Source organism: Panthera tigris, chromosome A3 (genome assembly GCF_018350195.1).
Source record: "Panthera tigris isolate Pti1 chromosome A3, P.tigris_Pti1_mat1.1, whole genome shotgun sequence".
Lineage (NCBI taxonomy): Eukaryota > Metazoa > Chordata > Mammalia > Carnivora > Felidae > Panthera > Panthera tigris.
This window is the reverse complement of record NC_056662.1, coordinates 66,286,632-66,309,003: the sequence shown is the minus strand read 5'-3', so window position 1 is coordinate 66,309,003 and position 22,372 is coordinate 66,286,632. Positions and strand designations below refer to the sequence as shown.

The 22,372-nt window shown below is 46.8% G+C and overlaps 2 long non-coding RNA genes across 2 annotated transcripts in view; one reads left to right on the top strand and one right to left on the bottom strand.

Annotated features, from left to right (window-relative positions):
* LOC107179876 overlaps positions 1-13,893 on the bottom strand; it is a 64,559-nt gene extending 50,666 nt beyond the window's left edge. Inside the window, exon 1 of the long non-coding RNA XR_001510599.2 lies at positions 13,487-13,893. This is a non-coding gene — a long non-coding RNA (uncharacterized LOC107179876). The remainder of the gene's footprint in view (positions 1-13,486) is intronic.
* LOC102959108 lies at positions 27-12,325 on the top strand. The gene is made up of 3 exons (XR_006215698.1): positions 27-61; positions 6,173-6,320; positions 11,609-12,325. It is a non-coding gene; the product is annotated as an uncharacterized LOC102959108 (long non-coding RNA).
* Positions 13,894-22,372: the final 8,479 nt, after the last annotated feature.

Here is a 22,372-nt window from a genome sequence, read left to right as displayed (position 1 = left end):
GGTCGGGAGAACTCGGGCTTGGGACCCGGACCGTGAGCGGTTTTGTAGAAAGAAGCTCCAGGTGAGAGGTCAGAGCTATTTCACCCTAGGCACAGGCCCTTGGCCCCCTGGCTCTTGCGTGAGGGCCTAGAGCGCAGGACCCCGGGAAAGGAAGGAAGGCATCTGCAATGTTCGCTCCTGCAGGGCCTGGCAGGTGACAGGGGACATCGATATTGATTGGCTGAATGAATGCATGGAATGGAATGAAAGAAATGGGAAGTGGTCTGAGACCTGGCTCTGGCCAGCCCCATGCTGGCACAATACCTCCTAGCAGAGGTTGCCACACTCACCTTTGTCCTTGCCTGTCTCTCCCCACCACCATCTTCCCACCTCCCAGCTTTCCTTTCGCTTCCTGCCACTGCTCAAAAGCTTTCCCTAGCTGTCTGATCCCAATCCCTTCCCCTAGCTTTCAGATCTCTGTACAGTCTTGCCCCAACCTACGTACATATGTGGCACACTCTTCTGCTTGAACCTGCTCTTCAGCTACACTAAATCTACACAAATCTGAATATAACTTGAATTGGCCTTCCTCTGGTGGAGCCCCCACCTCCTTTTCCCCCTATCAGCAACACCTGCTCCCTTGCCTCCAAATCCTTCTCTTCCTTCAAGGTCCGGCTTCAGATTCCATTCCTTTTCTTCAGGAAGCATTCCCTGACTTTTTCACTCCAGAGTAGGTTTTCTCAGCTCTGACCTCCTATAGCATACACTCCCTGGCACTTGATTGGTACCAGTTACCTATGATGCTTTATCATGTATGCTTACCTACCTATGTTTTCTCTCCCACTGCACTGTAAACATTTGAAAGTCAGGGTCCAAGTCTTATTTATCTTTGTAGCTCCTCCTTCAGTTTATCACACATTTATTGGGCATCTACTACATACCCGGTATAGAGTCTAGCATATATGCTCCCAAAGGAGTCTAGGACACAGTCCTCCATGATGACGTTCGGGATAAAAGAAGACAAAATGGGGCTTGAAGAAAAGTAGAGGGTGTGGCTCGGAAATGGAGCACTCGCTAGGAAAGTCCCAAATGACTTTCTTTGGTAGCATTCAGCATCCTGGATTAGGAAGCAGTCTCATTCTCTAAGGGAGCGTCTGCCCATTTATGGAGTCACTCACTCATCCATTCCCTCATTCATTCATTCATTCATTCATTTGATAAATATTTGTTGAGTCCTTACTTTACCCAGGTGACTCATAGGATTGGTCATACTGCAACCCCATAAGGGTTGGCTCTGTGTGTGTGTGTGGTAGGGAGCATTTGGTGTGAGTTGCTTCTTTGTCAGTTCCTGTTCAGAAGCATAAATCCCCACTGGAAATGGTTTTGGGAAATCCTAGATTTTCATGGAGGGGAGGAAGACCGTCAACCCTTCCTGAAGGTAAGGTGCCCAGACTTTGCCTTATAGTTCACTTTGGAACAGCTTACTCTACCAGACCATGTTCATTTCCAAGTCCTTTCCTTCTGTGACCATTCAAGGTTTTCCAAAGAGCCCTCTGAGGTTAGGTCCATTTGCCAGATGAAAAAGCTGAGGCTAGGAAAGTTAAGGTTTTCCCAAAGTCACTGAGCTACAGCAGGGCTGAGCCTACAGCAGGTCGTTCACATCCTGGTCTCCTCAGCTTTATTGTAGGGGGCTTTGACCTAGACTTCTTTGGGACCCTATATGCTACACTTTACACCCGGTATGTGTAGATGCTTAACACGCTCCATCTATAGGTACACCCAGGGCTACAGAGGAGACAATCAGAGGATAGGAATCTCTGGCTCTCCACAATGAAGGAGGCAGGTCTCTGGAACAGGACATTTTAAATTTCAGATCAAAGTGGTGGCCCCCATTATATCTGGCCACTAACAACTCCCCAGGTCTCACTCAGAAATTTAATGGTAACTAACTACTGAATCCTAACTCCAAACTCTAACTTAATGCCCCGATTCTAACCACTCCTTTAAATTATTCATTCCCTAATTCTAACCAGAATACATCACTCCACCCCTAAGGGCAACTCAGCACCTCCAAGATCCTGGCAGTCTGATGCTATCTTTAACATCCCTCATATAGTCCACAGTGGGCCAAAGCCTGCTGCTCTAGTATCGGGGAGCAAGAAGGTCCAAAATGAAGGTGCAAGCAGCCAGGGAGGGACTGGTAACACCATGAATTTGTCTTCGTTATGAAAGCAGCCAGTTTTTCTCCCCAGGTACCCAGGCCTTCATGTTGTCCCCAGGCCTTTCTGGAAGAGGGGGGAAAGAAATAGGGTGTTACTGGTTTTAGAAATATTTGAGAGAGGCCTAAAATCAGGCTAGGCTTAACAGAGGAGGTGAAGCATGAATGGAGGGATTCCAGCCATTCAACAAGTATTATACTAACAATTGAATGTGCCAGAGCACCCTGGCAAGCTGTGATTCAGATACAGTTCCTGCCCTCAGGCAGATTGCTATTTAGAGGTAACTGATTTTTTGGAGCACTGGCCATGTGTTAGGTACCTGTGTTACCTACTTTTCCATGTCATATTTTGTTTAATTGCTACAACCTATGGAAAAGGAACTCTTATTCCATTTTATAGATGAAGGAACTGAGGCTCAGCGCTAGTAAAGGGCAAAGCCAGAGACTTAAATGCTAAATCCTTTTCCTGCATTGCCTTTGGGCGGAGCAGGGGAGGGAAGTTTTCCAGTAACTCTGACATCTGTTCCTGAGTCAAATCGCCTCCACTAGTCCCAGGCCGCAAGTGTGGAGTAAGGGGATTGGGCCAGATTCTCTCCAAGGCTCCGCCCACTCCTGCTATGCTGAGCCTATCAGATCGTAGGCTTTGGGGGCGGGACCAGAGGCTGTTAGAATGGTAGCTTGCTGTCAGCCGTGGGTCAGATCCCAGGCTTCAGGAGTTCTCTGTGTTAGTTGTTGTCTTTTCCTTGGTGTCTGGCTCTACCCGTTTCCCTGTTGACCACCAGGATTCCAAGTCACTGGAGAATCATGGCCTACTCTTGCTTCCCATTAAAGTCAAGGTCAGACTAGTTTTGTCCCCAAAGCACCAAGCCCTGCCTTATAGGAAGCACCTCTGCTTCCACTTTATGGTCACCATAAAATAATGTTATTTAGTTAATTGGTATTTCAGGCAACTACTTTGCCTGGCCTTGTAGAGAATGGCCCCTGCCCTTAAGGTGTTTACAACGTGGTTATATATAAAAAAAATGAACTAATAAATAAGAGTACTGTAATAATAGATCACATTCGTAGAACACTAACTGCATGCCAGATGCTGTAGCTTTTAATAAAGAGTAGCTCATTTAATGCATAGCAACACATCACAGTAACTTTTCCCCTGAAACATATAACAGGGGTGGGGAGAGCTAGGGGAATGGCATCAGAAGAACTTACATTCAAGTGTAAATCCTGCCCAATGCTAGCTGAATGATGCTTGGAAGTTACTTAACCAGTCTGAGCTTCAGTTTTCATATCTGCTGAATGGTAGTGTTTTATACCCTATTGGTAAAGAGCTATTTTTGAGGGCTAAGTGGAATAATGCTTATGAAATACTTAGCATGGTGTTTAGGACAGAGTAAGTGCTTAGGTGTTTATTCATTCGTTTTATAAATATTTGCTGAGTGCCAGGCACAGTTCTGGGCACTAGCAATAAAAGAGTGAACAAAACACAAAGCCCACTTACTTGCTATGGCTTACTGAATCTTGGTTTCTTCTTTTCTACCTGTATATTTCCATTCAGTTTCATGTTGATTAGCTCATTTTAAGTAGATATATTTACTTCCTTCATCTTTGCATCATCTTGGTCAAATAGGGGTAAAAGAGGATTAATTCCATGGGATGGATGGAGAAACAGAGGCCTAGAAAAATTAGATGATTTACACAATACATCTGTAACAAAAGCTTAATCACAGATTGGTCTCCTGTTTCCTAGCATGCTCTCATTTAGGAATTTTCTCTTTTAGCATTCCAGACAGACTTATATCTTTGGTGAGGGGGGAAGAGGGGTGGTGGTGGCTGTGAGCTTTCCTCAGAAAGTACCTGCAGAGAGCTCACTGTTGGAGGTTCTAGCCCCTCCCACCCTCAGGTACTATCTACATGGGTGAAATAGAGTGCTGAGCATGACGGCATTAGGGCAGAGCCCTCCACCACCACAGACAGGTTGGTCCATTATGATAGAGAAGAACATATGGAGAAAGAGGTAAATGGTGATGGAGCACCCTCCCCCCACCCCAGCCCACCTAGCACCTAGCCCACTTTGGTTCTTTTCTGCTGAGACTCCTCCCATCCCTTCTTCCAAACTCACTGAGTTGATGCATGAGGATCCAGCAGGATTCCTGTGCAGAGTAAGAAAAGCACTATGAGTTGATTGGGTGTACACGATAAGTAGGTAAGAAAACTTGTGTTTAGTAAAGCTGGTTCGCAAATTTATTAATGTGCAGCAAAACTTAGCCTAAGCAAAAGTCAAAAGAGTGGGCAAAGATGATATACAAGCTTCTTCATTCATGGAAGAGCTACTCAGGATTGCAACACATTGGCAATAAGTCCAACAACAGGGGGCTCATTGAGTAAAACTGTGGCTTTCTCTACTCTGGAATGTTAGGTAGCCATGAACAATTTTACTACAAAATCTATTTCCTGACCTGGGGAAATAACCATGATATATTTCTTTTTTTTAAGTTTATTTATTTTGGGGGGTTGGGTAGGGACAGCAAGAGAGAGGGAGAGAGAATCCCAAGCAGGATCCAAACAGTCAGTGCAGAACCTGATTCGGGGCTTGAATCCACAAGCCACAAGATATGACTTGAGCCAAAGCCGGACACTTAACTGATTGAGCCACCTAGGTCCCCCATCATGATATATTTCTAAAAGGTAAAAAGCAGGCCAGAATATCAGGGAGATCCTCCAGGAAGAGGAGGCCAGGTCCAGCTCTCTTTGACACCAAAGAAAGCCTGGCCTGATTTATTTGTTTGTAGAGGCACGTCTCAACAACCTGTAAGAAGTCCATCTTCTATAGAGGGTTTCAGAAATCAGTTTCAGATTCTCCTTCCTTCACCCTACCTTTTTATTCTGTAACCTTAGTCCTTGATGTAACCTAAAGTCCAGTAGGAGAAAGATCACACGGAAATCATGTTATTTCCTCTCAGGCTCAGCCAGGGCCTTTGCACAAGCTGTTCCAACTGAAGGAGCTCATCACAGAGCACATATCCCCCTACACACACACACACACACACACACACACACACACACACACACACACTGCCCCCAGATCTCAGCTCAGTCATCACTTCAATTCATCTGGGCCATCTTCCTTGCCTTGACTTCCCTAACAGGTCCGTTTCCTCTCTGATACATCCTCACAGCACCATGTACTTCCTTCTCCTTTGTTTACATTTATTGTCATTATATGGTGAGTGTCCTCCATCTATGTTGTCTCCCTCTATGGCAACAAAGATGGTGGCCATGGATACTCTCCACCCTCTTTCCCACTCAGCATGATTCTTCCACAGGTTCTCAGCAGATGCTGGATGCATAGGTAGATGAATGACAAAGAGATGGCAGGACAGATGAGGCTGCAGGATCTAACCAGCAGGAACAGAATGATTACAGCAGATGTCTCCAGGGCAGGATGGGCTAGCTCTATACTTAGAGGAGTAGGTGCAATTTCAGGGTCACTAGGACAGCCCTCCTGGACCTGCACTCCAGTGCCTGATATCCCTTTTACAAAAGGAGACAAAGCCTTTGTTCCTTACAGTGTATAGAGCTCAGGCATGAATCCCACATTCCTGGAGAGGAGAGAGGTGCTTGGTGGCTTACTTACATTCATGCTAAGGGGTAAATGACTAATAGAGTCTTTCCTAAGAGCAAATTGTGATGGGACGTGGTGTATGCAGGAGGGGGGAGGAAGTTAGGGAGCTAGGCTAGGGACCCAAATGGGGAAAGGACACAGAAAAAGGAGTCTTAGGGCCTGATGCCAACCTTGACCCACAGTGTCATTTTGCCTTTGCTGCACGCAGCCTGGTCCTACTGGGTATTAACAGCCTTTTTGGTAAATCGGGTTCTGCAAATATTTGACGTCTGGAAAACTTTCAACAAAGATGGCGTTCAGAAGGCTGGCTCGGAGGCCCCAGGATGACAACCTAATTATGTTCCTTTTAATAGCTCCTTCCCAAGTGCTCAGTCAGGGACATCTGCTCTGCCGCGGTTGCACCTTCAGGGAGGAATATTTTTAACACTGTGATGCCACAAAAGGAAACTTCTGAAGGCTGGATGAAAATGGCCTCTGCATTCACAGTGCCTCAGGGCCCAGGTAGGTAGGGCCTAATGCTCTCCCCTTTTCCCACCTCCACCCCCTAAAACAGGGCCAGGCTCCTTTTCACAAGGAGAGGTGTTGGCTTACAAGGAAGTGGTTGTTATGTGTGTGTGTATGCGTGTGTGCTTGGGTGTGTGTGTGTGTGTGTGTGTGTGTGTGTGTGTGTGTTTTAAATATTCCTTTTTCAGATTTCACAGAGGTACATTTGATGTGCCAGGCTGCCTCACCCAGCTTCCATATAAGTGGGGTGTCAAAAATAACAACCAAGAACACAGCAAATCCTTTGATGCCAGCCCTCCCTGCATGGTACTGGGCCCTGTCACTGCTTCTGCTAGTTAACTATTCTTACTCCACACCCCAGAAGAGGAGCCCCCCGCCCCAATACAGATGCTAGTTATGTCAGAGGAAGGAAAGGGGAGAAAAATAAGAAAGGGAAGGATTTCTGTAGTTTGTTTACTAGAAGACTAGCTTGCTAGAAAGGCCACAGGCTGACAGGCTAAGGATGATTTGTCTTAAGGGAGGGTTCCTGGGATCAATGAGTGCAAGGAGAAAAGTGCAAGGAGCCCAAGAGATGATCTACTCTAAATTCTAGCCTCCTTTTCTTCATACAAGTTACCTGAGGCCCAGAGAGGTAAACAGACTTGCTTAAGGAGTTAGCTTTGACGCTTGGGTTGGCTCTCCTGTTTTTAGTCCAGAGTTTATTTTGGTGAGAGCTGCTCTATTAGTTCACCAAATCACATTGGCAGACTCCTGATGGAAGTGTGGCCTCATTATCTAGGAAGGCAGTTCTCTTTGTCGGAGTAATACCGTGGAGCAAGGAGGAGAAATGGGTCGTCCTTCTGCCGGCCAGATCACCTGGTCTGCTCTGGACTAGACACTCATATGCCCATCAAGAAGGAGATGCTGGGCAGCTGAGCATTGTTCTGTGCTGTGTTTACGCTAATATTTTCAACCCACATTGAGATTCAAGCTCATCATAAAGGTGTTTATACTTACTTCAAGTCCCTTCCATGCTTCTAGTGAGGACAGAAGAAGAAGCATTTCCAGAAAAGCTCCAAGGAAGGGCAAGTGGAGTGCAGGGTAAAAGGTGCTGCTCTACTCCCTGAGCCAGAGATCTTCATTTCCCAGCTGAGTCCCAGGACATCTGGCTCAGTGCAGCCCTCTCATTACACACTGAACTTGTGTTGCCTCTTTTCTTAAGCTCTCACTTGACCACCATAGACTTCTCTGGTTCCCTCACCTTTCAACTTCAGCCTCTGTTGCTAACCAGTTGCCCATTCTTTGGGTCTTACTTACTCAAATTCTGGAGAGGGAATGTGATTGACTCAACTTCCCTTTGGCTCCAGATGTTCTCCCTTTGGGGTGCCAGTTTTTGGATGCACTGGTCTTGGGTCAGGGGGGAGCTTCAGGGCCAATCCTTGTGCACTCAGCATAAGAATGAGCCTGTCGCTTGCCCGAGGGAGCTCTGGGGCCTGGTGGGCATCCCACTGCCTGGCCTGAGCAGTATTCACCATGCTGGAGATGCAGTGTTGGAAAGACTGAGGGATCTCTATGGGGCGGCAAAGGCAAGACAAGACCTTGGTGATAAGGCCTAGCAGTGGCTCTTAAAACTGAAGAAACAAGTGCTCAACAGTCACCACGATGGAGAAAATCTAGGCGGTGTGTGGGGAGGGTTGGGGAAGAGCAGGTGCACAGTATGTAGTAAGGTTGGTGTGTATGGTGAACTTGCCTTATTCACAACCTTGACCAAGGCCTTGACATTTATAATCAAATACTGTGACTATGAATATGATTACTACTACCATCACTACCACTACTCCTTCTCCCACTCCTAGCTAACACATATTCCATGCCAGACACTGTTCTAAGCACCTTCCATCTGTTAACTCCTCTAATCCTTATAATGCCCTCTGAGTAAGTACCATTCCCATCTTACCTACATAGAAACTAAGACTCAGAGAGATTATGTGGAGCCAAGGTTATACAGCTAATAAGTGGAAGAGCTGGGATTCCAACCTGAGAAGCATGTGTTTTTAATGACTTTGCCATGCTGCCTCCCTGATAGAAGCAGGTGGCCAACTCCACTATGCTGTTTGAAAGGCACCATTTGGTCCTAAATACCCCAGAATGTCTCCCTCAGTTCTATCATGCTTGCCCTCTCCCCTCTGGTTCATAAATTCCTGCTCTTAGTCACTACTATAGTGGAAGATATGGTAACCTCAGGAGAGCCCTTTGCCCTCTCCCATTAGACCTTTGGTCCTAAGCAGATGGGCAATAAGCATGGTGACTTCACTCTTAGGAGTTAGTTATCAAAGCCTGGTGGTTAAAGGAAGTGGCAAAAGTGGTGAAGAGATCCAGGGTTAACCTTGAACTCAGGCAAAGAAAGAAACCCATACATGGTGTATTGTACTGAGAAGCCTCAGGGAAGAAACCCTCCACCCCAATACCTATCAGTCCATTATTATAGGTCTAGATCAGTGCTGACCCACAGAACTTGCTATGACAATGAAAATTTCCTATATTTGTGCTGTCCAATTTGGTAGCCCCTAGGCACATGTAGCTATTGAGCACTTGAAATTTGGCTAGTATAACTGAAGAACTAATTATTTTATTTTATTTATTTATTAAAAAAATTTTTTTATTAGTTTTCTTTATTTTTGAGAGGCAGAGAGAGACAGAGCATGAGTGGGGGAGGGGCAGAGAGAGAGGGGAACACAGAATCTGAAGCAGGTTCCAGGCTCTGAGCTGTCAGCACAGAGCCCCACACAGGGCCTGAACTCACGAACCATGAGATCATGTCCTGAGCTGAAGTTGGATGCCTAACTGACTGAGCCACCCAGGCACCCCAATTTAGATCTACAGTTAAATGCCACATGTGGTTAGTGGCTATCATAATGGTCAGGGTGGTTATTGAGGCCTCCTTGGGAATATACATCCTCTGGGAGGCTCAGACCTTAAGCATTTCTTTCCCAAAACTTTAGTTCAGGGAGTGCAAGCTAGGCATAAGGGTGTCAGGCCAATGCATTTCATTTGGCCAGTATGAGGCTTTGGAATCTTTAATTCAAATGTCTTCAGCCAAGCAGGCATCTCCAGCCTCCATTTCCCCTGGTTTTACTCCAGGGCCAAGTCACACATTTTGCCACCTCTGAAGGAGTTTAGCTGCGCCCAGCCTCGGTAAAAGCCTTCAGTGGTTCTCAACTTTATTTCATTTGCTCCTTACAGCAGCCACAGGGTAGAGGTAGAGTTGAGACTGTTATGCCCATTTTATGGGTAAGAGAACGAAGGTTCCCAGAAGCACCTGGAAGGGCCATTCTCCAAAGCCAGCTCCACCTTTCTTGTCTCATTTGAATAGACACTGGAAGCCCGGCTTACATCTGGGGTGTTGACGTGGCCCTCGTGGAGGAACCTTGCCCTGCTCTAGCTGCTGGCACTCACAGCCTTCAGAATGCTTCTTCCCCAGCACTCCATTCTTGTTTTCATTCAAACATCACCTTGATTCATTTTTAATGCAAGCCAGCTGCTGTTCTAAGCCTTACTTAATATACCACTTCCACTTACTTCCACTGCCTGCCTGCCTGGAAACTTAGTTCTTCCAGAGTTGAGCACACCTGGGGTCTATCAGCAGATGCATCTGGGTGAACTGGAAGGGAAAGAATTCAACCTTCCAACTACCACCAGCCCAAGACTGCTCCCCAGGCCTTCTGTCTACATGGAACTTGATCTTAGTCCCATCCCAGTTTTCCATCGGCACTGCTTATCTACTGGATTCTGGAATTTAACACCTGCTTGACCCATGCCCTGTTTCTGAATGACCGCCTCTGCCTCTCTCAGCCACCTATCAGGGCTCCCACTCAAGTTTCCTGCCTTCCTGAGCAACCCCACACTGAACTCTGTCTGCCCCCTCGGTCTTTCCTACCGCTTACTTTCCCTTTCTCTGGTGACTGCATATTTATACTACTGTTTGATTATGGCTGAGGAAAGAGACCTGCCTGCAATCAGGAGGTGCAGGTTATATGGCCTTGGGCAAGTACTTTGACCTCGTGGAATCTCCATTTCTAAAACTGGGATTTTTCAGGGGTTGGACCAGATTAGTGGTCCAGACTAGTTAGACCAGATTAGATTTTTTGAACTGTTTTCCCTAGGAGGGTTCCTCAGAGACTGCTTTGCTACATAGAAGCAGGGGATGGAGGGGAGCCAAGTGGATAGGAACTTCAGGATTTCTTCTATCCTCTCCAACCGGAGAACCCACTTTGATATGATTAATGGACCTGGGTTCTGAAATGCTGCACAGAGAGAGAAAGAGAGATTGAAAACTCCAGATTATCCATAATTAGATGATCCAAAAAACCTCTTACAGCTCTAACAAGGTAGAGGCAAAGTCTTTTCTCCCCAGTGAGTTATAGGCCCTTGCGGGCAGTTTGTGTGTAGACCACCCAATAGGAGCCCAATCAGTGCCTGTGCAATGAGGGAAGGAACATCGGACACTCTCTTGTTCTCTTCTGTGGCGTTCCATGTGTATCTCTTCTCAACAGCCAGATGGAAAGGCCTTACTTTTACACTTCTTGAGCATTCTCCAGAGAACTTCTAGCACAGGGCCTGCAGTCTGACCTCAAACCCTTTCCCTAATTGAAAGATCAGGCCATGGCGGGGTGGGGTCCAAAACCCTGCGTGTGAGTCCCACCTCCTTTACTGCCTCCATGGTCTCTGACAGGGGACTTCAGGCCCTCTGAGCCTTAAATTTCTCAGCAAGCTAATACTGCTTATGATTTGTTTATTATTTTGAAGTCAGACTTTATACCTAGACCCCTCCCTCTTGCCCTGAGGTATTGTGCTCTCCCCAGTGTGGGAGGGTGGAGGGATATATTAATTGTTTCTACAGAGTCCACTTGCCCAGGGTAGAAACCACAACTGAAAGGTTCAGAGTTGAGCCTGTGAGAAGCAATAGCTTGCTAGTAAAACCCACACAGTAAGATGAGTCTTATAAAAATGACCACAGAGTGACAGAGGCCAGAAGAACTGTTTTAGAAGGGAGGGGAAAAAAAAGAGGTGGTTCATAGAGGGAAGCCATGGACCCTCTGGGCTGTGACCAGCCCACAGCACATGAAACAAAGCCATGGACCTGCTTGACCTCAGAGTCGTCTTCCCATCTCTTAGAGCTTATGTCTACGGATTGTGACTGGTGTAGACCCAGCATGTCCTGGGGGACAAAATAATGAAGTCAGCAAGGTTTGTCCTCAATATTACTCCTTTGCTTTCTCTGTTCCCTCTCATTTTCCCATCTTCAGATGCCCAGAGCCTATGGGACAAGAAAGAAGGAGAATCCAGGGACAAGAAAGAAAGAGTGTATTGGAGTAGCACTCTCTCCTGGAGGTGGTGGTGACTGAATGTGAGGCCTCTCTCAGAGGGGGCTACATCTCCAGGGAATCTTGGAGAGAGGAATTCCCAAGTCAGAGGCCACGTGTGACCCGCAGATGTTTTTGGTTTTGGTCAACATCATGGTAACCTCAAGAGTTTTGTAAGAAAAAAAAAAGAAGATTTTACATAAAAATTTAGATTTCTGGCTTATTTTAGAAAATGGAAGAACTGAAAAGTACTGGCCACACATTCCTACTAAGAACTGGTTGAGTTAAGTGTTATCGCCCTCTTTAAAAGAAACCTTTGTTCGCTGGTTTGCTGCAGGCCCTACCAGTCCTTATTGCTCCCTGTCATTATATCTGGCCTCCTCCTTCCAGTTATGCCACTGTCTGGCTCCTGTAGCATCTGAGCTTGTGACCTTTGACTTCATCCAAAGAAATTACACAGTAATAGGAGCACAGAGAACCATGAAGGCAATATTTCTGGGCAGAGGAGCATCTCCTTGTTCTTAACATCATTCCATTTTGGGAGCCACCCTTCCTGGGAGAAGTGAATGTTGCTACACAGCCTTGTGTGGAGCATGTAGACTGCCAAAGGATTTGGAAAAAAGTTCATAAAGATCTGCCAGCTCCCTGCCCCCACAGCCTGCCCCCTCCAGCATCAGTAGTTGACCATTTCATCCTCATCACCAGTGAGTTCAGGCCCCAATTGCTCATTCTCTGTGACCCAGGATAGAGTCACCTTTGTGCCTGAGCCCAGCCTGACCTTGCAGCCGGTCCCATTATTAGGGCCCTTTGCTCTGTGCCAGCTGATCTCCGAGTGTGGGGCTGCCCCTCACCTGAGTGCCTGCCTTGGCTTCCTACCAGCCCTGCATTGCTCTGGGGACTGAGTTCTGCCCTGCCTTCCCAGGCAAGGTCCCTAGAACACCCGCTGCTGCCGCCAGAGTCCTTGAGCTGCAGGAATTTCTTCCTTCTTCCACCTCTGCCTTTCCCAGAGGCTGACCTGCCCTAACCCCTTAGGATAGGCCTTATCCTGTTGTGTGCCCAGCCCTGTGCACGATGCTGCCAACACAGGTAAAATTTGTCCAGGGAGTGGGGTTTAGGTGGGATTTTGGCTCCCACTGGCCATCTTTGTGCAGCTTTTGTGCACAACTGCACAATGACTCTGAATAGGTTCCCTGGCTCCTGAGCCCAGCCATCGCTGTTTGGCCTCATCCTCCCACTGATCTGGCTTCCTTTCTGATACCTATCCTCCAGTTCCTCAGCATTTCCTCTCCCTCCTTGTCTCACATCTAAGCCTGGAGAAACAAGTGATTAACATAATAATAATTTACATATTGAGATTTTGTCCGAGGCCGCGTACTAAGTGCTGCACATGTATTACCATATTGGATTCTTACAACCACCATGCCATCCCCATTTGCTGGCTGAGAAAACTGAGGCACAGAGAGACTGAGGAATTTCTTCAAGGCCCAGCAAAAACGGGTGACAAAACCAGGATTCAAACCTACGTCTGTCTGTTGCCACAGCTTATGCTTTTAACCACTCAACTCTGTTTCCAAATCAAAGAAAGCTAGAAGGGAGGGAGGCTCAGAGAAACCAATAACTTGCCTAAGATCACACAGTTCAGTGGTGGAACTCGAATTCAAACTCAGGTAGGTATTCTGTCACCAAGTCCAGAGTCCCTTCACCTGTTGCTGGTACTCTTAGGCTGCCTCTTTCACCGTTCTGTTTGCTTCTCAGCTCCTGGTGTATGATGGGGCACAGGAGGTGCTCAGGAAACCCTTGCAAACCAAAGGACTTACTTACCTCGCCTCACTTGATATGCCTTGTTGGAGCTGTTCTCTCATGGACTCCGAATTGCTTTGATATCAGCCAGGATGGCCTTGCCCATGGACATGTTTGCTCTTAGCTCAGACCTGGAGGGCCTGGAATTCCACCATAGAATGTAGTTTTCCTAGAAGGGGGACAGAAGACTATAAGGAATTGAATTTAAAGTCCTAATATTTCAGGATCCATGAGTTTTTCCGAAAGTTTTCTAAGAGAATGTGGGGAGTATGAGAAAGTAAAGTTCTGATTGAGGGTAGGTTGGGAGAGGACAGTGGGACAAATCTGGCACAGCAGGGTATGAAGACAAATTCTATTTAAAGTGGTTTTCCAGGGGCGCCTGGGTGGCGCAGTCGGTTAAGCGTCCGACTTCAGCCAGGTCACGATCTCGCGGTCCGTGAGTTCGAGCCCCGCGTCAGGCTCTGGGCTGATGGCTCGGAGCCTGGAGCCTGTTTCCGATTCTGTGTCTCCCTCTCTCTCTGCCCCTCCCCCGTTCATGCTCTGTCTCTCTCTGTCCCAAAAATAAATAAAAAACGTTGAAAAAAAAATTAAAAAAAAAAATAAATAAAGTGGTTTTCCAGAAATCAGAGCCTCTTGATCCTCTTTCCTTGAACTCTGTATCTCTGGGTTTGACCTTGTCTTTGGGCCCTACAGTCCCCTGGTCCAGGTCCTTCTTCCCAGCTGGGGAGGTTAGCTCAGATACCCCTGGGGAGAACTTGGGGACAGGCAGGGCCCTAGTATAGAGCCAGCAGAAATGCCAGCTTCACAAAGCAAAGCTTCCACACCTGTCCCCTTCCAGCAGTCCTATGCCTGGACATCGCCCCTGGAAATAGTCCCGCCAAGCAGCTTGGCATGTTAGTAGCTCTAATGGACAGTAAACTTTGTGCAAGCTTGTAAGAGCTTTGGATTCCCAGGCTGCCTGGTGAAAACAGGTTTCTTAGAGGCCCATACCAGACTTAGTTTCTGGCAGCATGGTTGGGATTAAGGACTTTCCAGAACCTTCACTCAATTCAATTTAAATGAGCAAGGATTTACTTAGCCTCTCTGAGTGCCAGCACAGTTTCTGGAGACCAGTGTAGGAGATTCCACTAACTCTTCTCCTATTCCAATCCTTTTTTACATCTGCTAGTAGCTCAACTTTTTTCCTTCTTTTTTTTTTTAACTTTTTTTTTTTTTTTAATTTTTACAGTTTGTATTTATTTATTTTGAGAAAGAGAAAGAGAGAGAGCAAGAGTGTGCAGGCAGGGGAAGGGCAGAGCAGGGTCGGGGGGAGAGAGAGAATCCCAAGCAAGCTCTGTGCTGTCAGTCCAATCCCATGAACCCAGAGATCATGACCTTAACCAAAACCAAGAGTCAGATGCTTAACCGATGGAGCCACCCAGGTGCCCTAGTAGCTGAATTTTCTTAAAGCCAGCATTTCATGTTTCAAGGCTTTGGAGTAAGACAGACATGGGTTTAAATTCCTCTGCCACTCACTAACTGCATGACACCCACCAACACTGAGCTTTAGTTTCTCCATCTGTAAAACATCAAGCTCATAGGGCTGTACATGAGAATTAAATGAGATTGTGCATGAGCTTAGACCAGGGCCCATCACCCGGAAGGCCGTGATCAGTCAATGGTAGCAATCAAACCAATAAGCAAATAAAACTATAAAGCCTCCCTGCTCTTATCAAACATCCCTTTGCTCAGACACCTCCCATAATTTTCTACCACACATAGGACAAAGTCCTACCTTCTTTACCTGGCACTCAAGGCCTTCCACATAGAGCCACATTTCAAGTGCTTACTAACTGCATGTGGCTTATGGCTGCCATGCTGGACAGCACAGAATAGAACATCTGATGGTTGCAGAATGTCTACTGGGAAGCCCTGTTATAGCTGGTAGTATAACTGGGTGGGGGGTGGGGAGCAGAGAGTGTGGGGAGGGGCAGGGTGAATGTTTCCATCCTGGTATCTGTTTATTTTATAGGGAACCTGAGCCTGTGGCCTCTCAGGTGTCGGTTCTGATTCCTGATGAAAGGATCTGAGGTGAGGGCCATAGTGTCCTGCTGTCCTGGCCTGTCCAGGTCATAGTGTCCTGAAAACCTGTCCTGGCCAGGTTTTCCAGTTGCTTCTAGGTCTCAGCCTCAGCTGGACTGGGCTGACAGCGTCCATGTCATGGGCTGGGGAGCCATCCAGTCCCTCCTGGGCCCTCTGTTTTCTACCTGCCCAGCTTGTACCTTCTTTCCTTCCTCCTGGCTGGAGCTTTTCCTTCCAGTCTCCTGCAGTCTGCTAGTACTTCACTTCTCTCATCCCTCAGGGCTCTTTGGCTTCCCTAGGCCCTTCTTCCCACCACCTGGGCCACAAGGTCTGCTCTGAGGAGCTGGGCAATCCCCGGGGGATCTCTTCTTTAGGACCCTCTGCTGTACCCTATTTTGCTTGAATTGTTTCAGGGGCAGTTTGGTCTCTCTGGCTACAATGCCAGCCCCAGAGGGCTGAGCTGTTATCTCCTATTGATTTCCCACAGCACCAGAGGATGAATGAATGAATGAATGAATGGGTCTGACAGGCAGTGAACCCCTCCTGTTTCTACCTGTCACCCTTTGCCCTTGCCAGGGACTCTGAATAAGAACTGTGAGGGATGGTCTCCTGTCCTAATTTAGGCCAGCAACTCCAGGTAGGAGTCAGCCACAGTGACACTTTGTCTGTATGTCCATCTGGGAGAGTGTTGGAGACTGTGAATGATTTATGCCTGGGAAGGGTAGTGGGTATTCGGGAGTTTTGGGGGTGGGAAGGTGGATTTTGAGACAGAACTGGAAGAGAAAGGCACAGAAGTTGGGGGGCACAATAGCAATGAGAATAGTGGGGGTGGGGAAACACAGGGAAGAGGGTGGGAGAGAGGGAAAGCAGGGCACAGAGAGAGAGGGAGAGATCCTTGCCTTGCACATCTCCTGCCCCCTGACGTGGCTGTGCTGATATCCCCAGCACTAATTGCTTCAATTAATAATACTGCTCTATAAAATTTCAGCAGCTGAGAGCAAGTGCAAGGGAAGATGACATAATGCATTAATAATGCAGGCAGCCAATGGAGCTGGGCTCCTGGGGAGCTCCATTAAGGAGCCACTGCTGCTATCCTCCTCTTCGCATCAGCTAACACTCTGGGCAGGGCAGTGAGCGTCCTTGGGCCTCTGCTGACTGCTGGGCTTCAGAGCTGTGGCCGCAGAGGCAGCGCCAATGGACAGGAGGCTGGGACAGCCTCAGTCTTCCCATAAACTCTGGAAAGCACTCCTCCCCCACTCTTTGATCTGGACAATTGACGTTTTCTCAATCTTATGTAAGTGCTACACACTTTTTCAAGATTGCTGCCTTAAATCCGCCCCCCCTCCCCTGCTCCTTCCCGACCTCTCAGATTAGCAGCCCCTCCCCACCTCCACCACTGGCTGAAGTTCCTGGAGCAGCTTTCCTGATTGTTTTAAATCTCCATCTCATCTTTCTCTTTGCATCTGCATCTCAGTCTTTTTGTCGCTGTCCCTTAGGGAGGGAGGTAATCCTCTCTTTCAGGACAAAGAGCCTGTCATCCTAAACATGTTCAGCTGGTTTCTCTCAAGTCAGCATCAGCATCACCCAAAGCCCTCTGTAAGCGTCTGCACATGCACAACAGTCTGTCCCCGAAACTGTGCCAAGGCCAGGGGCTAAGTGTGGCGCTGGGAACAAAGGGGCCAGCAGCAGGCATCCAGATCCTAAAGCTGCAGGTCACTACGTGATTTTATACTGGTGCAAAGCCAGCTCTTTTCCCACTTGCCTGCAAAAACCAGTCCTTGACCATCCCAAAGAAACCCTCTAATTCAGGGCTTCTCATTCTGGGGTTTCTCTAAGAAGATGCTTCAGAGTGCCGCAGAACCCCTGGAAATTGTATGCAATACTCTTTGTACATATGTGCATTTCTCTGATAAGAATGTCTACAACATTTTCCTGTGTTCTCATGGGTCCTGAATCCCATGAACCTCAATAATCTTAAAATCCAGCCCTAACCTCCTTGGGCAGTTAGGTCCTTAGGTAGCAGAGGTAATTTAGATGGATCTTTCATTCCATCTCTGCATCTATGGCTCTAGATGAGGCCCTCTGTATCTCGCCTGGATTGCTGTAGTCAAAGTTTATGTCAAAGGGGGCCACAGGCTAGAAATAAAGAAGGTGAGAAGAGGCCCAACATTCATCTACGGCTCAAGTGAGAACGAACACTCATGCTTCAAGTCTTGGCATCCAAGCACAGCCTGGTGCCTCTCTTTCACGGTAGGACTGAAGTTTGTGTTGGCAATTCAAAGTGTTCTCCAGAACAGGCTTCCTTTCCAAGGAAGAAAGGTAGGAGACAAACATGTGTTGGGCACTTTCTATGTGCAAGGTTCTGTCCCAAACAGTCTGGTGTGATCCTGCTCACATACCAGGAAGGCAGATCCTCCGGTCCCACTTCACTGAGGAGGAAACTGAGATTCCAAGAGGTTAAAAAACTTGAGTAGTAGAGTCAAGATGTAAACTGAGGCCTTTTTGCCATTCAAATCTAGCACCTTCCATTATATAGAATTGCCTGGCCTTAAACAGTAGCTCTTGGAGGGGCATTTTCTGGGAGCAAGCCTGGCTAATTCCCACCTCCATGTTCTCATTTCTCACTGCCTGTTCTCCACATGTGTAAGTCTTACCCTCTTAAAAGAGACCTCACTTAAATCCTACTACCACCATCAAGCTTTTTCTAGATAGATTTTCCAGAGTGACTGCTTTGTATGGATGAATGATGTGAGTGGATGTTAAGTATACAAAGGAGTGGGCTGCAGTGGACACTATTTTTAGCCAACATCCATTTCCCCATTTATTCTTGTCTAACAGATCCTGATTTCTATAGGATATTTACTCCTTTTTCACTCAGTGGACAGTGACCCATCTCCAGCCCAGGAGGGAACTGCAGTTGGTTTAAGCCAGTCACAGAAATGCTACTCCCTCACCAGTGGTCAGCCTAGGAAAGGGCATGTGACCCAGTTCTGGCTGGTGAGATGATGGGAGAGATTGCAGGGGAGCTCCTTGGAAAGAGACAGTCTCTCCCTCTTCAGTAGGATATTTCCATGCCTGGAATTGCTGTGGGCATCCTGTCACCCACTACTCAAGGGGGCAGAGAAGTAGGAAAAGGACTTCTTGAGCTGCTGTACCAAGCATCACGAGCCTGCCTTCCTCTGAGCCTCTGCTATGAGAGATAATAAACTCCCTTGCAGTTAATGCCAATTTGAGTTGACATTTTTTTGTTATTGCTGACAAAACCTGACAAAAAACCTCATAGCTGATACATTCTCCCTTCTTTAACATACAGTATTTGTACTGTTTGTCTGACACGTATCACATCAATTGCCTTATCACTTCTTTTGTGTTGTTGTCTTGTGTTGTTATTTAACTTTTTCTGTGTTTATATCTTGTCGGTGAAGACTACACCAGCTCTGCCAGCCCACATAGATGTTCTCTGAATTTTTATAGAGATTCCAAATAGCAGCCAAATCTGTCATCCATTCATTCCAGAATATTTATTAAGCCCCTATTATGTGCCAGACTCTGGGCAAGAGCTGAGGATACAATAGGGAACAAGACATGGTCTCCATCCCTATAGAGCTTACAGTCTATTATGGACAGAATGTTTGTGTCCTCCCCCCGCCCCACCCCAATCCATATGTTGAAATCCTAACCCCCAATGTGTGGTATGTATTTGGAGATGGGGCCTTTGGGAGTGTAGCCCTCTCGAATGGAATTAGTGCTCTCATAAAAGGGATCCTGGAGGGCTCTTTTGCTACCATGTGAGGACACAGAAGATGGCCACCTATGAACCAGTTAGCAGGTCCTCACCAGACACTGAATCTTTGGTACTTCAATCTTGGACTTCTCAGACTCCAGAAGTATGAGAAATAAGTATTTGTTGTTTAAGCCATCCAATCTATGGTATTTTTGTTATAGCAGCCTGAATGGGCTAAGACACAGTTTTATTGGACAACCTGGATGTCAATCAAATAACCTCAGGAATAAATCTAGAATGATAGCTGGGAAGATTAATGAATGGAACGACCCAGAGCTATGCTGTGGTATAGTAGGGGGACATGCACTAGCCTGGGGGTAGGGAAGGTGACTCAGAGAAATTGAGATCTGAAGGATCCAGGGAGTAAACTGGGTAAAAACCAAACGGGGAAATGCATTCCAGGTTGTGAAAGGACAGTAAGACCTGTCCTCTCTGCTCCATCCCTACTACCACTGACCTGATGTAGGCCCCCATCGCTTTTCATGTGGATTATTGTTGCTTCCTAACTGGGTTCCCAGCTTGCAATTGTGTTCCTTTCAAGTGCATCTTCCTCCCAGCCATGAGAGTTAGTTATTAAAAACCCTTTGGTGGCCTCCACCATATACCAAGACAAGGCCAATTTCTTTAAAAAAGTTTTTTTTTAATGTTTATTTATTTTTGAGAGAGAGACAGAGTACGAGCAGGGGAGGAACAGAGAGAATGGGAGACACAGAATCTGAAGCAGGCTCCGGGCTCTGAGCTGTCAGCACAGATGTGGGGCTTGAACCCACAAACCATGAGATCATGACCTGAGCCAAAATCAGATGCTCAACTGACTGAGCCACCCAGGCACCCCAAGGCCAATTTCTTTAATAACGCTCTGCATGATCTGATTTCTATTTGCCTCTCTAGCCTTATTTTCTGGCTCTCCCAAGTTCTGAGAACTCTCTACTTGTAGTTTTCAATCATACCAGACCATTGGATATTTCTATACTGTTCTTTGTGCCTACAGCATTCTTCCAACCTTCCTTTGGGTGATTGCCCTGACTCAGCTGGGACATTGTATCACCTGGATTGGATTCAGTGGTCCCTTCTGTGCTTCCACAGTGCTCTGTGCATATTGAAGTTGTCTACTGACATGTCTTCCCCCAACTAGAACCGAGCATGTCCAGTGTAGGGAACATGTCTCATCCATTTCTGTACCTGAGAACTTACTAAAGCCTGGCACACAGCATTCCCTCAGGAAACATTTACTGAGCTGCACTTTAGCACTTACTTACAGTCTAGCAATGATCATATTACATTCCACTCAACTGCATTGTATTCCAGCAATTGTTTCATGTGTGCTAATTTTGACTCTACATCTAGATTCCAAGTTCCTGGAGGCCAGACTATGTCTTACATTTCTCAGCAGTCTTCATCACCCCTAACCTAGTGGATCCCCTAAATAAGCATTCAAAAAGTGCTCAGTTAATGAAGGGATGAATGTGTAAATGGATGGATAGCATTAAATAAATAAATATTTTCCTTCTACCTTTCCAGTTGGGAAATTATGAGTGAATCCTTCGCTTGTTGCCAGCATCCTTGCAGGCAGGCCTCAGGAGGAAAGTCTTCCCAAAAAGATGAGTGTCCATGGGGAATTTCCTGAGCTTTTACCTTCCCAGCTATGCCATGATCCCTTTATTGCCAAAGCTGGCTTCACCCTCCTGGCTGAGGGGACTGAAAGAGGGGAGATCCCAAAGGTTCCAAGGCACATGTGATCCTGAACTTTCCAGTCTGGAGCCTTACCACTCCTTCCTCCCTGACTATACTGCTTGGTGGCTAAGTAACTCTTATGCATTAAGGCCCAGGAACTCAGGCCCTTCTCTTTTCCTACTCTGGTGACTTCCTCTGGCCCGGGAGACTGGATGTGCTCCTGCTAATGGTCTGGAAGTGCTCTCTCCTGTTAGCCTGGACTCCCAGGAGGTCTTGAGAAAGGCAGAAGTCGGGAGAAGTTGAGAAACACTGAGCAGGTCTATGCCTGAGGTAGTCCAGATGACAGCCAGCAAGTTGTGCTGAGGATTCTCTAAGTGGACTTTATAGCCCAGACCCCAGGAGGCAGTCTAAGAGGAAGAGAAGAGGAAGGAAGAACTGAGTCTCCTGTGATGTGTCCCCTTAAAAACTGATCAGCCAGGCCTATTTGCAGATGGAAGTGAGGCCATGCCTGCTGTTGGACACAGAGACTGACAGAGGGCCCAGCGTTGTACTCAGATTTGCCTGTGCTTGAATGTCAGCAGACTCTTAGAGTGACTTGGACTGCTCCTGTCTCTGAGCCTCTGAGTGTTATAGAGAAACAGGATCAGCTATGTAACTTGTGGGGTCCAGTGCACAAGGAAACAGTGGGTTCCCTTGTTCAAAAGTTTTAAGAATTCTAAGATGATGACAAGAGAGCATTAAAGTAAGCAGAGTATCCATCTATGCACTAGGATGTGTGTGACTATACCGATTGCCTCTGTGAAGCTGGTGCTGCAGAGGGGTTACTTGAGAAAAGTGTGTGAGTGGGGCTATAACCAGGACTGTACTAGCGACTGCTCTCAAGTTAACCTACTAACTGTGTGTCTTGAAGTCAGGGACTTTATCTTCCTTGGGTCTCTTCCCTGGGACCCAGAGGCGCTCACCACTGACTGGGTAAAAGTTGTAGTTTAGTTGGTCTTGGGGTAGAGACTGCCTTCCTGTGTGTTGGTGTGGTTCCAGAATGAGGGAGGCTTCAGGACCTGGAGCCTAGGTTGGAGGTCACAAGGCTAAGAAAACTCAAGGTGGCTATTAGTCCCGGTGCCACTTGGTTTAAATTAAGGCACCTAAGAAGTCCACTTTAGAATATAATTCACTTCACTACCAAGAAAGAGGGAACACATTACTCCCTTAGTGAGTAAGAGTTTACAACATTTTGGCAAATGAGCCTTCAAAGAAGGTAATTCAGAGCCAATATGGAGATTTTTAAAAGTACTTGAACAGTAGGGCTTTATTTAAATGGAAAAATATATTCTAACTTGAACAGAAGGACTCAATTTTGTAAAAGTGAAAATTTTTCCCTAAATGAATCT